The 18076-nt window shown below is 46.2% G+C and overlaps 1 pseudogene; it reads left to right on the top strand.

Moving 5' to 3' along the window:
- The first annotated feature begins 2309 nt into the window (after positions 1-2309).
- LOC143629438 (ABC transporter G family member 1-like) lies at positions 2310-17906 on the top strand (annotated as a pseudogene).
- Positions 17907-18076: the final 170 nt, after the last annotated feature.

Below are 18076 nucleotides of genomic sequence, written 5' to 3'. Positions count from 1 at the left end.
GATGTTCAAACTTTCGTCATTAAACCTGGTGATAAAATCTTCTATGGACTCGTTATCGCGGCGGACAACATCCAAAATTTCTGATTGGTCTCGCGTATGTTTTTTCTGTTGACTGAAGTGTTGGGAAAATTTTTTCACCAGATCGTCCCAACTAGAAATTTCACCGTTGGGTAACTTTTCAAACCATTCTCTTGCTGCCCCTGTTAGTGTCAATGCGAACATGTGACACCAATAAGGCAGCGTCCAACCACTAACACCACCTACCGCAATAAAGTTTTGGAGATGATCACTTGGATTAGTCATACCATTATACTTACCCACCGATGTAGGTATCTTAGCATTAACGGGAAAGGGTGCTGTGGCAATACTTGCTATGAACTTTGATTTTTCAGCGAAGGTCGCGGGGCGGTATGGTTTAGTAAAGTCTCGTTCCACATTGCTATGGTATTCGGTATGGCGGACTATGTCATGCGGACGGCTGCTTTTTGCCTGAGAACTCATCCTACTGTCTCCGGTATACATACAATAGTCTCCCGGGGTGGTAGGATGAATCGTAACCGTCAAACTCATCTAAATAAGATGGCATCCGCATATTTATGCGAGGATGAGGACGTAGCCTCGAAAGTTCGCCAAACTCTAGTTCCGTCTGTTGACTGTTACGGGTTTGACTTCCTCGCACTGTTGGTGGAGGAGAAGGAGATCCCCTAGGGGATTCCTTATAATCCAACGTGCGGGCGTGAAGTTGCTCGTTACGTTTTCTACGCTCGTATTCAGCCACCAAACTTTGTTGCTGCACATGGAGCCACTCTTCAGGAGTCAAGGCTCCTCTGGATCTGGAATTACGTCTATGAGATCTCGCCACGTCAGAGTCACCTGAATCATTTTCTATATCCAACACTGACCACTTTCGGAGAGTTTCTTCCGTAATCCGTCTGAGATTACCCAAATTAGAACCTTCCGGTGCCGAGGTCCGTCCCATATTTGGGGGGTTGGTACCGGTTGGTGCTGTGACGTTCTCTAGGGTAAAACTCCCATGTGTTACGTCAATGTTCCGTGACCCTGGAGCTGTGACTCGCTCAAGAGTACGGCCACTTGGAGTCGTGATGCGTGCAAAAACACTAAGACCCGGAGGTGCTTCTGTGTTAGTTACACGTGACTCAGTTGCAGGGGTTCTCGTCGGCCCTTCAGGAAGTTTACTCATATCAAACTAACCAAAAAACCAACGAAAACTATAGCTGTTCTAACACAAATCACGGATGGCGCCAATGAAGAAACACGGATCCGCTCCCGGGTATGGGTCCTGGATCCAGTGAGTCCACAGGGTACAATACGATAATTACTACCACGATTTGAGTAAGGCTTCCTAAAGTCCAGTGACCGGAACCTGCAAAACAGACACCGTGAGTCTCGTTACAGGAAGGACAAGAGGGGGGTCTTCCTGTAACCACCCTCCGGCGTGAGAATCAGTAACGTTCGTAATGAAGAAAGTACTGATGTATAAAGACTAAGTGTATTCAGAATATATGTGAGTGAATGAATGAATACCTCATATCGTTTGACAAGGTATTTATAGCCGAATGATGATGGAAGATGATTGGGGCAGCTGTCCTCTTCTAGAAAATCTTTGATAACCGCATGGACACGTGTCTTATTGTGATAGGTTGGGCTATACGTCCCATGTGCATGGTTATAACAACCTGGACACGTGTCACCAGCTGATAGGATGAATCGCACCCTGACCATGTGCACGGTTATAACAACCTGACCACGTGTCTTCATGTGATAGGTTGGGCTATACGTCCCATGTGCATGGGTATAACAACCTGAACACGTGTCACCAGCTGATATGATGGATCGCACCTTGACCATGTGCACGGTTATAACAACCTGGCCAGGTGTCCTTTGTTCATTGGTTAGTATGTCAAGTATTCCCCAAGTAAGAATCATGAGCCTTTCTTCTAGAAAGTATTTGAATGGTGACAGCTGTCCTACTGGCACTGTCCTCCAGTTATTTGTGCGGACATACGTCATGTCTTGCGGATGACTTTTGAGGACGCCAGGATGCTTCCGCGTGTGTTATGAGAACGTTCCTCCTTACTCGTAACATGCGGGTGGCCCAAGTGTCCCGCGGGTGGTTTATAAGAGGGTTCTCTATGACCCGCGGGTAGTATTTAAGGGTATTTGGGTCTTTTTGGTACCCTACCTCTACAATATATATATATATATAGCTCCCACTCATTTCATGATTCATAAATCCGCCTCTGTTTAACTACCTGCCTAAATTCCTTTGTAGTTCTCGATCTTGAATCATGGCTAATTTTAGAAAACATAGTGAAATATGTCCAGATCTTGTTAATGAACAAGGATATTGTTGCAACCAACTTGTTGAGTCAGGGTCCTGTCTGATGAAGAAAAGACGGACCGGAGCCTATTTGACATGGGAGAAGCTTAGAGTAGCTGTTTCAAGCTCTAATGGTAGTACATGGAAGAAAGGATATAAATATATACTAACTGATGCCATTGGTTATGCTAAACCCGGGGAGATTGTTGCAATTATGGGTCCTTATGGTTGTGGCAAGTCTACTCTCCTTGATTCATTGGCTGGTATGTACTTCTCCATTTAAAAAAGAAAATTGTATTACAAGGATTTTTGGTAGTTCTAGTTGTTTTCTTGATTTTTTTTTCTTTTTAACTTCTTGGACTTCTATATTGTACACCTACCCATATAGTGTCAAGCTAACTCCATGGACTTTGATGAAAAACTCTATGGAATTAACATAGATGAAGTTTTGGAAAACACCTAGAATACCAGTCTTTTCCAAAACAACTACTTCCACAATAATTTTCCATTTTACACCCTTGTGTGTTTCATGAGCTCTTTGTAATTTATATGTTTACGTATAGATTAGTGAGAACACAATAATACATACGTACACAAATCGTTTTACGTATTAATTGTATGAATGTACAGGGCGATTGGCTTCAAACACAAGGCAAACCGGACGAATTCTAATCAACGGACATAAATCAAGACTTGCATATGGCACCATGGTATGAGACTATGATCAACTATGACCACGATCTTCAACACTTGGCCCCCTTTTTAAGGAAGTTTAATGGAAAATAGTCTTTATTTTTGGTCACAGTATGTGCATATGATCATGCTTACACTTTTTATTTTTGAAACTAGTGTAGGCATACATGACACAAGAACAAGTATTAACATGGACTCTTAACTGTTAAAGAAACGGTCTACTACTCGGCTGAACTGCGACTGCCCAAGTCGATGCCAAAATCTGAGAAGATGGAGAGATCGAGCTGATAAAACAATAAGGGAGATGGGGCTCCAAGATTCCATGAACACAAGAATCGGAGGCTGGGGGATCAAAGGACTCGGTGGCGGTCAAAAGAGACGCCTAAGCATCTGTTTAGAGCTCTTAACACATCCCAAATTTCTCCTGCTCGACGAGCCCATAAGTGGTCTTGACAGCGCATTGTCTTACCATGTCATGGCCCGGATTGCCAAGCTAACGCAGCAATACCAGATGACGGTTGTGACAGCCATCCATCAACCTAGTAGTCAAGTTTTTGGGCTTCTCAACAATCTTTGTCTTCTGTCTCTGGGAAAGACATTATACTTTGGTCCTACTTTCTCAACAAACCAGGTTATATATAATCTTCATCTTATGATCATGAAGATTACAATATTATATAGATGGATATCAATATCGCAAAGCATGAACGTAACTTCTACTTTTGTTGGCACCATCAGTTTTTTGTAATAAATGGCTTTCCTTGTCCAGAGCTACAAAGTCCTGCGGATCACTACCTAATGACAATTAATACAGATTTTGATGAGGTAGCTAAGACCACAGTACATAATATATTTTTTTGAATATTAGGTGATTTAAGATTCAACTTACTTGCGTTTTATTGGAAGTTCTTGTATATTTAGGCAGTTCAGTACTGCCCCTTCAAGCAAACTCCACAACTTTTTTATGGTAAGCAAACTCTATGAAGTTTGGTGAAAAACTCTATGGACTTTGCATGTCTCCCAATAATTTTTTTAATCACACCAAGGAACTGAAGAAACAAAAAAAGAAAAAAAAATGTTGTCAGAACTCGCATGAATTCCTTTGTATGGTTAGAGAACCTCCTAATAAAAGCGCCTAAAGTTCTTAGTTCTATTCTAAATCATGTACTAATCCAAAAAAAATCACAAATGAATGATATTAAGCAGTCAGAACTTGCATTACATCTATACACTCATCGCCTCACATCTAATTCAAACCCTTTCAAATTGTCGTTCGGCCAAAATATTTTGAAGGTGAATTGAGAGTCTATGGTTAGAATAGCCGTCCGAATATTGACCAAACGGTTGTTTGACAAATAATTTTCAAAGTTTGACCCTCCAATAGTCAGAATAGTTGTTCGAATATTGTTCAAACTGGCGTTCTAACCAATAATTTAAAATTTTGATTTTTTTTCTTGGTCAAAACGATTGTCTGAGTGTTTTGTGGAAGGCTGCTTGATGGCATGAAATCAGATGGGGGTGGTGAAGCTATAGCATGACCCTTTCACTTACGCTTAACTTTCTTCTTTTCGCGCTATAGAGTACCGATGTCGGAAACGCCTCTGATGAAGTAATCCATGTACTTGCTGAAGCCTACAAGTCGTCAGAAGTATATATGGAAACTCAAAAGGAAATAGCTACTCTATGTGTAGAGGTACGCATGATCATATATGCTTGTGTTTTTACGATCATTACATTAACAATCTTTTATTTGTGAATCGAAGGAAGGAGATCTGATCGAGGGAAGAGGAGGCATGCAAGCCAGTTTCATTACACAATGTATGGTGCTATCTGCAAGATCGTTTAAAAACATGTATCGTGATCTTGGATACTACTGGTTGCGACTTGGTATATATATTGCATTGTGTATTGCATTAGGAACAATCTTCTACCAAATCGGTTTCGAATTTGACTCCATCAATGAAAGTTTTACTATGAGATGTGCATACTGCATAATTTCATCAGTTATAAAATAATTGGCTTGCCATATGGTTAACAATTGTGTTGGTGTGTAGGAGGTGACGAGTTCAAATCCTGGCTTATTCCTCTTTTTCTAGACGTGTTTTTTGATGTTATTATACCTCCTTATTGTGGATGATCGTTGTTTGTATATGAACATGACAAAATAAAAGCAAACTTATCTTCTAAATGTGACACCATTTAAAAAAATTACAATACTATGAAAAACTTATGGCTCATGCTAAATAAAATATGTTAACCAAACAGTTTGTAGATGTATCATGCTTGCCTAGTTAGGCATTTATTTTCAATTCTTGCTGTTTTGTAGCTATAGGGAAAGGTTAAAAGAATATGATTTGGTACCGAATAATATTCCAAGTATTGATAATGTTTTTGTTTTTCTTTTCTGTTTTTATCATTAATCACACAGGCAAGGATTTCAATGATTTTATTTGTTCCTTCATTCCTGACCTTTCTAGCCATTGGCGGGTTCCCCTCCTTCGTCGAAGAAACAAAGGTTTAATTGTTGAAACATCTTATATATGTTGTTTGAATAAACAAAATGTACTCGAGCTAAATTCCTTTCTAACAACATTGTATTTTGTAACTAACATATGTAGGTTTTCCAATGCGAAAGACTAAACGGACACTACGGAGTAGGATCATATGTTATTAGTCACGCAGTCTCTTCAACACCGTACCTACTTTTCATCTCCTTAATCCCAGGAGCCATAGCCTACTCGTTCACCGGGCTCCAAAGTAAACCCGGACAATTCATATATTTCGAATCAGTCCTCTTGATGGCAATGTTGTTGGTTGAATGTCAAATGATGATTGTAGCTGCCATTGTGCCAAATTTGCTAATGGGCATCATATCTGGTATTGGAGTCCAAGGGTTGATGATTCTAGGTGCCGGGTTCTTTCGGTTACTGAAGAGGTAGGTCCCAGCAGAGCCCAGTTGGTCCCGCAAGACTCACCTTGAACAGGGACGTCTGCGCAAAGGCCATCTGCTCCCGCAGGACCCACCATGCTCAGAGAACCTTACGCGCAGTACGCAAGCTGTACACGCAGGGAAAGCCTCCCAATGGTGAAGTATCCCGCCTGTTCCCGCAGTTGCGGATACAAGCCATCAGGGAAGGCTACCCGCAGACAGCAGGGCTACACGCACAAAACAATAGATACTTCAGTAGTCACATGAAGGAATGAGCAAGGCGGGAACAATCCCGCCAAAATGAGCCAGTCCGTATGATTCTGAAAGATCTTCTGTAACCTACCAAGGTATGGATAGGACAGACAATCTGACCAGAACAGCCCATGAGCCAATCACAGGGTGACAGCTCACCGACAACAGTACGAGGAGGAGCACCCTCTAGTACTGTTTGTCACTATTAGCCGCTGCCTACTCACCAACCCTTACTGCGGGGCGTGCGCAGCCTACAGTTGGTGGAATAGTGTTACTGTTGGCCGTAACCTACTCACCAACCAGCATGGCCTGCGTATAATCCACAGTAGGTGGGACGTGCATAATCTACAGTTGGTGGAATAGTGCAGCCGACTTTGTTACTGTTGGCCGTAACCTATCCACCAACCAGTATGGCCTGTGCATAATCCACTGTTGGTAGAACAGGAATACTATTCAGCCGGCTGTACCTTCTAGGAAACCTACCTTCGGCTATAAATACTCCAACATCTTGGAATGGTGAGATCATCTGCTATCCAGTTATCTAGCAATCTCTTAATATACACTTATATTCAGAGCAATCTAGTCTGATTCTCACGCCGGAGGGTGGTCACAAGGAGGAACCCCCCCCCCCCCTTCTCAGTGACGAGCTTACGGTGTTTGTTTTGCAGGTCTCCTGAAGAACAGCCTTCTTAGCTAGATCTCATCCGTGGGAAACATTACTTAACCCCCAGATTATCTATAATCTGTCACTGAAGAGCAGTGGACGATCCTCAACTGCGTGAGAGAGGAGGATGAATCTTTACTAGACTTCATCACTCGCTTCAACTCCAAAAAGCTAAGTCTCGGCAACATAAGTGAGGATCTGGTTCGCGCCGCCTTCATCCAAGGCGCCGAATACCCAGAACTTATCCGCACATTGACGGGTAAGGATGGCATGCCATCAACATGGGATGCCATCATGACGGCGGCAAAGCGCTTTGCCGAGACGGAAAAGCAACTGGGAAGGGATCTTCCCCAGAGTACGCACCTCTACAAGCAGAGGACAAGAGAAAACAATGTCCGGATCGCCCGGCAGAACAAAAAGAGGAGGCTAGGTATTTGGCAGTCAAGGGTAAACTTTGACACCTCATCCAGCTCTCGCCCTCTTGTTGGCGGAAGGGACAACACACACCCTTCAAACCGAAAACACCGGTGGACGCCACTCACGAAGAGCGTCACGGAGATATTTGCCACGGAAAAATTGTCATGGCCAAAAGCCCCATTGATCCGGCAGAAACCTAATGCGGATCAAAGCAAATCCTGTGATTTCCACGGGACAAAGGGTCATGGTACTGAAGAGTGCACATCCTTGAAGGATATTATTGAGACATTTGTCAAGGATGGAAGACTTGCACATCTCGTGGCATCAATCAGGAAGGGAGGAAGGAATGACAACCGGTACAGAGGTAACGGACGAAAGCCCGTCGACATCAGCATCAACATGGTTCATGGCAAGGTCAGAGGAAGAAAAAGACGAGTGACAGAACCATGCGCGTGGAAGGAAGCTGAGGTGCGCTTCCCGCGAGTGCCAGGAGGCCCCAGCAAAGAAGGCCCCATCGTCATCAGAAGCCAGCTGGGGTATTACATCACTTCCCGCACTCTTGCTGACAACGGCGCTTCGTCGACAGTGATGTACAGGCAGTTCTTTGATAAGCTGGATGATGAAGACAAAGAACGCTTGGAAACGGTCTACGCTTCAATGGAAGGGTTTGACGGCAGTACAGAAACCCCCCTGGGTATCCTATCTTTCCCCGTTACTCTTACTGATGGGAATCATTCACGCACAGAGGACGTGGATTTTGTCGTGATGAAAAAGCCACACCACACGTACGACATCCTATTCGGAAGAGACGGGATGGCAAGATTCAACGTCGTGGTATCTTCAGTCCACGGCATGATGGGATGGCCAACAGCTGAGGGTGTAGCGATGATCACTGGCATTCCCCAGGTATGCATCGCATCTGTCTCATCTAAACCAAAACCGAAAAAGGCTAAACCAACCATCACCGAACCTGAAAAATGGGCCTTCAATGGCAAATACCCCGACCAGGCCGTTACCATTGGACCAACAATCATTGATCCCACCCGCACCCTACTCAAACGCTTACTGCAGAAAAACGCTGACATCTTTGCGTGGGCACCAGCTGACATGACTGGTGTACCCCGAAGTAAGGCGGAGCATAAGCTCAAGTGCGATCCGGCTGTTACGCCAGTCGTACAAAAGCGCAGAGTAATGGGGCCTGAACAAACTAACGCGTGTAGAACCCAAGTCAAGGAACTCCTTGACGCAGGCATCGTACGCGTTAGCAGATATCAAACATGGGTTGCAAATCCCGTAATGGTACCGAAGAATGACAAACAATGGCGCATGTGCATAGATTTCAAAGATTTGAACAAAGCATGCCCCAAAGATTGTTATCCGTTACCAGAAATTGATCTTAAGGTTGATTCGTTGGTACCATTTCTCCTTAAATGCTTCTTGGATGCGTATAAGGGGTACCATCAAATCCACATGGCCGTAGATGATCAGGACAAAACCGCATTTCGGACGCCCGATGGTACATTTTGTTATAAAATGATGCCATTCGGACTTAAGAATGCAGGGTCCACGTACCAACGACTGATGGACAAAGAGTTTCATGCCCAAATCGGGAGAAACTTGGAAGTCTATATGGATGATTTGGTCATCAAAAGCCCCGAGCCAGAAGCGATGTTGAAAGACATTGAAGAAACTTTCAACACGCTCAGAAAGATAAACATGAAGCTCAACCCGAGCAAGTGTTCATTTGGGATGGAAGAAGGGAAGTTCTTGGGAGTCATTGTTACTAAAGATGGCTTCAGAGCGAACCCTGAAAAGGTCGAAGCCATTATTAAAATGGAATCACCTACCACCATCAAACAGGCTCAGACACTGAATGGACGACTAGTCGCACTTAATCGCTTTTTGGCAAACCATGCGGATAAGTCGTTTCCTTTCGTGTCAACATTGAGAAACTGCTTAAAGAAAACGCACTTCCGCTGGACACCAGAAGCGGAAGCAGCTTTTCAGGAGATTCGGTCACGCCTGATCGAACTCCCAACACTTACAGCACCACAAGCGGGAGAGGAGTTAATCCTATACCTTTCCGCAACAGATAGAGCAACCGGGGCAGTCCTGCTAATAGAACGAAAAGGCATCCAGATGCCAATCTATTATGTTAGCCGTGTACTAACAGACGTAGAAACCCGGTACTCTACCCTCGAAAAATTGGTCTTAGCACTCATACACGCTTCACGCAGGTTAAGACGATATTTCCAGGGCCACCCAATCACCATTCTCACCAACTTCAAACTCTCAAACGTTCTAGGCAAACCCGAATTATCGGGACGTCTAGCCAAATGGGCAATTGAATTGGGAGAATATGCAATTAAATACAAGCCAAGACCAGCCATAAAGGGCCAGGTCCTGGCCGATTTTATTGCAGAAGTCCCCGCTTCGCGGGAGAAAGAGTGCCAGGAGGAGGCTCAACCCTCCCCAGCACAGGACATCAATGATGTCTGGCGACTCTACACTGATGGAGCAGCCAGTAACGAGGGTTCAGGCGCAGGGTTAAAATTAACCAACCCAGCAGGCCAAGAATATACTTACGCTATTCGGTTGGATTTTCCAAGTACGAATAACGAAGCCGAATATGAAGCATTCTTGGCCGGTTTGAGAATTGCGCGTAAGATGGGAGTGAAAAACTTGGAAGCCCACGTGGATTCCATGCTGGTGGCCAACCAAATAAATGGGACGTACACGGCTGTGAACGACACAATGGCCCTGTACCTCGCCCAGGCAAAAACCCTTATGCGTGATTTTAGTGATTGTAAAGTCATACACGTCAAGCGCAGCGAAAACAAATCTGCGGATGCGTTAAGCAAGCTTGCATCACTAGCCTTCACCCACTTGGGAAAGGACATCCGCATTGAACTCCTCGAAGCACCATCAGTCCCGCACAAGGAAATTTGTGTCATCCAAACCGGTACAGAAACGTGGATGACACCAATAATAAATTACCTTGCAGCAGGAACACTACCAGAGTCAAAAACACAGGCAAGAAAACTACGCTGTAAAGCACTGAATTATCAGCTCGTCAACGACATCCTTTACAGACGTAACTTTCTTGGCCCACTCTTGAGATGCGTGGACAACCAAGATGCCGACTACCTCCTAAGGGAAGTACACGAAGGCATCTGTGGAGTACACGCAGGTCCTCGCGCTGTTGTAGCCAAGCTAAACAACGCGGGATACTTTTGGCCGGGGATGCATACGGATGCACTGGCATACATCAGAAAATGCAGGTCTTGCCAGCTTTACGCACCCAACACGCACCGCCCGAGGAATGAACTTGTTCCAGTCACTTCTTCATGGCCATTTCAGAAGTGGGCCATCGATGTGACAGGCCCATTTCCTACAGCAGCAGGAAATGTTCAGTTCCTAGTGGTAGCCATCGACTACTTCACCAAGTGGATAGAAGCAAAACCTTTAGCCCAAACAACTGCGAAACATATCAAAAAATTTATTTGGGAATTTATTATTTGTCGTTTTGGACTTCCACAGAATTTGGTGAGCGATAACGGCACCAACTTTGCTGACAAGAAGCTACAACAGTGGCTAAAAGAACTTCAAATCACCCACACCTTTACCTCAGTGGCACACCCGCAAGGTAATGGTGAGGTGGAAAGAGCAAATAAGAGCATCGTCGAAGGCATCAAGAAGAGGCTATCGGAACACAGATCCGGCTGGGTGGACGAGCTTCCGCACGTCCTTTGGGCAAACAGAACGCTGAAGAAGGCCAGTACGGGAGAAACCCCGTTCAGCCTCACTTATGGCACTGAAGCCATGGTCCCGGTCGAAATTGGTCTACCCTCGCCAAGGGCCTTGATTCAGCCAGAGGATAATGATGCGGAAAGACGGTTGGATCTTATTCTAACCGAGGAACGCAGAGACTTATCCGCAGTGCGTGAAGAGAACTACAAACGACAAATGCAAAAGTACTACAACACGCGGGTAAAACTCTGCAACTTCAAGATAGGAGACTACATACTGCGTAACAACGAGGCTTCAAACCAAGAGCGCTCGGGAAAGCTGGCCCCGGTTTGGGAAGGGCCATACATTATCAAAGAAGTACTGGGAAAGGGCGCATACCGGCTCGAAAGGCTCGATGGCACTCCCATCCCAAGAACATGGAATGGAGCTCAATTACGCAAATGTTATATGTAGATCAATTCCAAAACTTGTAAAGAAAAGGCCTAGAGCCACTTCTAATGGAAATGATTCTCCTTTCATAATGTGTTTACCTTTATACTTATGAACTTCCCACTGATACCGGTATTCACCGCATAAACGGGAAGAAGTAAGTCGTTACGTGTGGAAGGCGGAAAAAACCCGCGTAAACACAACGTTAGTAAGGGAAACCTACACGCAGGTATGATGTAAGTAAAGTTTAGCCATCATTGTAAGTGCAAGTGACGGTCTTACCCGCACAATCACGAACAAGGAAGCAAAACTTCAACCTATCATCTACCACGTTCAAAGGTTATCCTAAAAAAAAAATAAAATAAAAAAAATAATAAAAAAATAAAAAAGATGAGGAAAACCTACACGCAGGTCAGATATGGGTAAAGTTTAGCCATCCTACTAAGTGCAAGTGACGGTCATACCCGCACAATCACGAAAGAGGAAGCAAAACTTCACACCTATTATCTACCACGTTCAAAGGTTAACTTATCCTCAAATAAGGTAAACCTACACGCAGGTCAGATGGTAAAGTTTAGCCATCCTACTACGTGCAAGTGACGGTCCTACCCGCACAATCACGGAAGAGGAAGCAAAACTTCACACCTATCTACCACGTTCAAAGGTTAACTTATTCTAAACACTTGGAAAATTGCTAATTTAAACTTAAGTATGGAAGTCATATAACGTTTATAAAGCAAGGAATCCAATGAATCAAGCGGTCTTAGCCGCGCAAAGATTTGCATTTCATAAATATTCGTTACAAGAATGGCCGGGTAACTACCCGCCTACAAGAAAGTAAATCTATACAAACTAAATCTATCCTAGTAGCGGGAAGGGATCTTCAGGATCAGGCTTCAGGGCCACTTCCACTTGGACCAGCGCCGTCAGTAGAGCGTGGCTGTTCAAGGTAAGCCTTAAGGATATGTAGCCCGTCATCAGCAGCAGCAATTTCATTCACCTTCTCCACCACCGGATGCGGGAAGGCGGCGTATTGATTTACTGCTTGGTCATATATGGCTTCGGTATCTACATTGTACAAAAGGAAGTTGGATGGCGGGACGCCTTTCTCAACAAACCCTAGACCAAGCAGGAAGCCGACCCGTTCCCCATCCTCGTGAGAAGCGTTGAGGGCTGCGCTCATTGCATCGTCGTAGGATGTCTCTGAGAAGACCCGATGCACAACCTACATAAGAAAATATACAAGTGTCAGCACCCTATCTACAAAGAAAAGCGTGAAGACATGAAGATAGACTTACCTGAGACAACGCTTCTCGAAGAAGCCATTCCTTGGCAACCAGAGCTTCTTGAAGGGCGGCTTGAGCTTGGGTGCAGGCGCGTTCGGCTTCGCTTTTGTTAAGATTGGCAAGTAGAACTTCCTTTGCGGCAGCCTCTTCGACGCCCTTAAGCTTCCGCTCGGTATGGTCAAGCACGCCCCTCTGGTCCAAGATCTCCTGGAGCTTCTTGGCATCTTCCATCGCCAAGGCATCATGAGCACGCTGGAGAGCCTCTAATTTGGCCTTGAGCTCCTCATTCTCCACACACAAAGGCTCAGCAACGGCTTCAGCCTTGGTGGCCCTCTCGGTTGCGTTCCTCGCAGTCTCCTTAGCCAGCCGAAGCTGTTCGTTAACAGCTTGGGCAGCCTTGGAGCGGGCCTCGAGTCGCGCTTGAACCTCAACCTCGAGGGCCTTGAAGGCCTTCTCCTTCTCCGCAGCAGCTGCGGACAGCTTTTGGTTCTCCTCCCTAAGAGCCCGCGCTTGGGATACTTCCTTGGCGCGAGCTGCTTTCAACTTGTCGTTTTCACGACAAAGCAGCTCGACGCGCGGCTGCATCCGGGCTTGGAGAACTCGAAGCTCGTTGGTTAGCCTACCCTCCTGGTAGCTAGCCATGGCTTCCCCCAACGCACCATGGGGAGCAGCGTGGCGAGCCCATTCCACGCACTCCACAGGGGTACGAAGGGTTGTTCCTCGGCGTATGTTCCATCGCGGAACATACACTTCATTGGAATCCGAAACTGCAGAAAACAAAACGCAGTTAGGAAAAGATGATAAAATATATAAGTGAAAAAGGGCCAAAGGAACCCTACGCACCTGTAGGGTCAATTACAGGCCGATAGCCGCCGAACCCATCACCTGAACCCAATGGAAATCCATCCAAGAGGTCAGGCAGATGGGAAGGTGGCGGAAAGATGCGAGAAGCCCCACGCGTACCTGAGGGACCGGCCGTCGTTGCCGGGGGCATGGTAGCAGCCGCCGTGGTCGCCGCCGCGGTCGCTGCCGCAGAATCCGCGGCAAAAGTAACCGCCGGCTCTGTGAAGGATGCTGTAAAAATCGCACTCACAGCCGGCGGTGACGTCATCTCGGCTGGAACAGTCGGCTCAGAATGAGCAACTGAACCAGCGGAAGCAGGCGCAGGCGCCTGGGTCGACGCCTCAGGTAGGCTGACCAAGCCTACCGTCATTGGCGGAGAGGTAGTACTCGGCCCCTCACCCTGGAATGCGCCAACATCCACACCTGCGTAAAGAAGAAAAGTGTTAAAAAGACTTGGAAGATTAAACTACGAAGATAAAAGCTAAGAGAGTTGTACTTACGGGTTTTCTTGAGCTTGAACGTACGGACGGGCGGGGACGAACCCGATGGAGCCGGTCTCTTGATGTCGGTCACCGTCGTCGTCATTGGTTCTCCGGAGGTAACAGTCGTAGCCTCCGGAACAGTGGTCTTCTCACCACCGGGGTTCCCCACCAACTCTTCACTATCTGACTCAGTGTCAGATAGGAGCACTGGATCAGCTGTGGAGGCCGCCTTCTCCTTCCCTTTCCCGCCGGCAGCCCTCTTCTTCCGCACTAACGGAGGACCATCTGCGGATTCCTCAGAAGAAGACAGGGTGTAAGGAATTCCAGCAGCGGGTACAGCACTGAGGGGTGGAGGAGAGAATAACGCCTTACCTGGCCGCCGGTGGCTCAGGATCTCGTGGCCCAGCGGATAGACCTCCACAAACCGATCCGCTGTTTGCTCCAGGATGGGCAACTCGTTCTCGTCAAGAGCACGAGTACCCACCCGCACAGGATCGTCAGCTTCCCGCGGGTACAGGAGCGACTCCAAATTGTTCCCCTCTGAAAGAAAAGAAACAGTTAGAAGACAAACTCATATCAGCAAGAAAGACAAGACATACCATAAGGAGTAGAGTTCAAACCGTATTCGAGAAGGATGGGAACCTGAGACGCCTCCTTCCATACCCGGCTCATCCCCAGCATCACCATCCCGGACTCCGCAAACCGGTAAACCGGAGATTGGACCCGGGATATCTTTGCAAACCATTCCGCCTCCTGGTAGTTGGTGGCGTGGAGGCTCGGAATTGCTTGGCCATTTTTAAACTTCATGGCAATGGGGATGGCGCGGGCAGAAATGTAGAAGAACTCCCGCTTCCACGATCGGAGACTGCGCTCGGTCGCGCAAATCTTCAAACCCTTGATCCGGGTTGTCAGGGTGTACCACCCCTGGATGCACCTCCAAGTATAGAAGGTCATCAGGCGGTCCACATAGGGCTCAATGCCCAGAATCCGGCACACCCACTGGAAATGGCGAATCTTGGCGATCGCCATGGGGTGCAACTCGGTCAGATGAACACCGTGCCTCTCAAGGACACGGTAAACAAACTTTGTCAATGGGAACCTAAGATTCCCATAGACAAAGAATGCTGCATAAACCCCGATCTTGCCTCTGGGGGCATCGTACACGGTCTGATGGGGTTCAGGAAACTCAGGCTCGAAAGGATCGAGCATGAACTTCCTAACAACATACCGGTACTGATCGCCGGGCAGAGCACACTGGCACTCACCAGCAGTACTCCTGTCATCGGTGGTAGACTCGAGATCATGTGAAGACATCTTGCAGAAAGAAAGCGATTTCGGGAAAATGCTTGCCTGAAAAGGGGAGTATTTGCCGGAAATCGCTAAGAAGAAGAAGAGAAGGGTGAAGGTGTGAATTAAAAAGGACTCTCTCCCCCTTTATATACTAATCGCAATTAATGCGGTGAATTTAATGCGGAGGAGAGAGAAATCGAGGGTGCAATGAAACTATGACGCGTGGCAAAAAGCAAGCTGGCAACAGCTGTAAAAAGGACGCGTGCCAGAAATTTCGCGGCCACGCGCCCGAAAAATCGCGCCCACGCGCCTGAAAAAGCGTCTGGAATGACCATGTACTGTCACGTCACCATAACTTCCTGCACGTCCTGACACAGTCAGAAGAAACCGTCGCACGACGTTTCAGATGTTTGGACTGATCTTATCCTCACCAACCTTTCGAATTTCAAAATTCAAAATTCAAAAAGATTCAAAAGTAAGCGGGAAAATACCCCTTACCTTGGCAACCAAGTAACCATAAGACGGATGCGGGTACAGTGTTAAGGCAAAACCCTTCACATACCTAGCACCCGCAGGAAATTGAAGCCAAGAATACCCCGGCAACAAAGTAACTATAAGACGGGTGCGGGTACAGTGTTAAGGCAAAACCCTTCACATACCTAGCACCCGCAGAGAATTGACGCCAGGGGTACCTTGAAAGTAAAGTAACCGTAAGACGAGCGCGGGTACAGTGTTAAGGCAAAACCCTTCACATACCTAGCGCTCCGCAGGGAATTGAAACCAAGAAGGATCTTCTGGGCAATGCTTGCGGAAACGGAAATAACATCCCCGCATAGCGGGAACGTCGAGAACTACATTGTTTGAGGCTCCAGGATGGAATTGGTGGTTTAAACATAATTGATCACTATGTTCAAAACCACTAAAACCTCAAGGAGAATCCACACAAGTGAGACTCAACGCTCCTGACTTGCGAGAAGGTTACATACCTACCCGCATCATACCCAAAGATCAAGCAAAAAAATCGGGAATTTTTGCAAGTGACATTAGGAAACCCGCGGGAAGAATCCCCACGGAGAACCTTAAAACTAAAAACCCTTTTCAAAACCCCTTGCTTAAAGTCCAAAAGTTCACCTCACCTTATTAAACATTCATGAGAAGAACATTGGACTGGGGGGACTTGAAGAGGTAGGTCCCAGCAGAGCCCAGTTGGTCCCACAAGACTCACCTTGAACAGGGACGTCTGCGCAAAGGCCATCTGCTCCCGCAGGACCCACTATGCTCAGAGAACCTTACGCGCAGTACGCAAGCTGTACAAGCAGGGAAAGCCTCCCAATGGTGAAGTATCCCGCCTGTTCCCGCAGTTGCGGATACAAGCCATCAGGGAAGGCTACCCGCAGACAGCAGGGCTACACGCACAAGACAATAGATACTTCAGTAGTCACATGAAGGAATGAGCAAGGCGGGAACAATCCCGCCAAAATGAGCCAGTCCGTATGATTCTGAAAGATCTTCTGTAACCTACCAAGGTATGGATAGGACAGACAATCTGACCAGAACAGCCCATGAGCCAATCACAGGGTGACAGCTCACCGACAACAGTACGAGGAGGAGCACCCTCTAGTACTGTTTGTCACTATTAGCCGCTGCCTACTCACCAACCCTTACTGCGGGGCGTGCGCAGCCTACAGTTGGTGGAATAGTGTTACTGTTGGCCGTAACCTACTCACCAACCAGCATGGCCTGCGTATAATCCACAGTAGGTGGGACGTGCATAATCTACAGTTGGTGGAATAGTGCAGCCGACTTTGTTACTGTTGGCCGTAACCTATCCACCAACCAATATGGCCTGTGCATAATCCACTGTTGGTAGAACAGGAATACTATTCAGCCGGCTGTACCTTCTAGGAAACCTACATTCGGCTATAAATACTCCAACATCTTGGAATGGTGAGATCATCTGCTATCCAGTTATCTAGCAATCTCTTAATATACACTTATATTCAGAGCAATCTAGTCTGATTCTCACGCCGGAGGGTGGTCACAAGGAGGAATCCCCCCCCCCCTTCTCAGTGACGAGCTTACAGTGTTTGTTTTGCAGGTCTCCTGAAGAACAGCCTTCTCAGCTAGATCTCATCCGTGGGAAACATTACTTAACCCCCAGATTATCTATAATCTGTCCAGGGTTCACTTAGTGTTTCTTCAGTTACCAAACCAACTACCTCATGTCTTTTGGAAATACCCCATGTACTATATTTCATTCCATAGGTATACCTTGGAAGGGTTGTATAAAAATGAGTTCGAAGGGCTTATGTTCCCTGCGTACCCAGGCGGTTGTCCTACCGTCGATGGTGAAACGATACTGAAGAGCGTGTTGCATGTCGAAATGGAATACTCTAAATGGGTTGATCTTGGAATATTGTTTGGTATGGTTGTTACATATAGGATAATGTTCTTTTGTATCATCAAGACAAAAGAGAAGGTGGGGCCTATCATTAGAGATTTCATGTCAAGCTATACTTTTAGGAACTAGGAAACGTACGTAATGTACACTTGTATGACCAATTGTTTCCCATATGTCTAGTAAGTTTCGTTTACGATACACACATGTTCATAATTGTTTGTTAAGAAAATTAATATGTTTTTGCTTGTTTATATCTCCTCGTTAATAATATAAACTAACATAAACCATTGCTACAAAAC

This window comes from Bidens hawaiensis, unplaced genomic scaffold, assembly GCF_021521415.1.
Source record: "Bidens hawaiensis isolate Kalapana, Puna unplaced genomic scaffold, B.hawaiensis_p1.1 tig00005195_1, whole genome shotgun sequence".
NCBI classification, from domain to species: domain Eukaryota; kingdom Viridiplantae; phylum Streptophyta; class Magnoliopsida; order Asterales; family Asteraceae; genus Bidens; species Bidens hawaiensis.
This window is presented reverse-complemented; position numbering and strand designations above follow the sequence as displayed.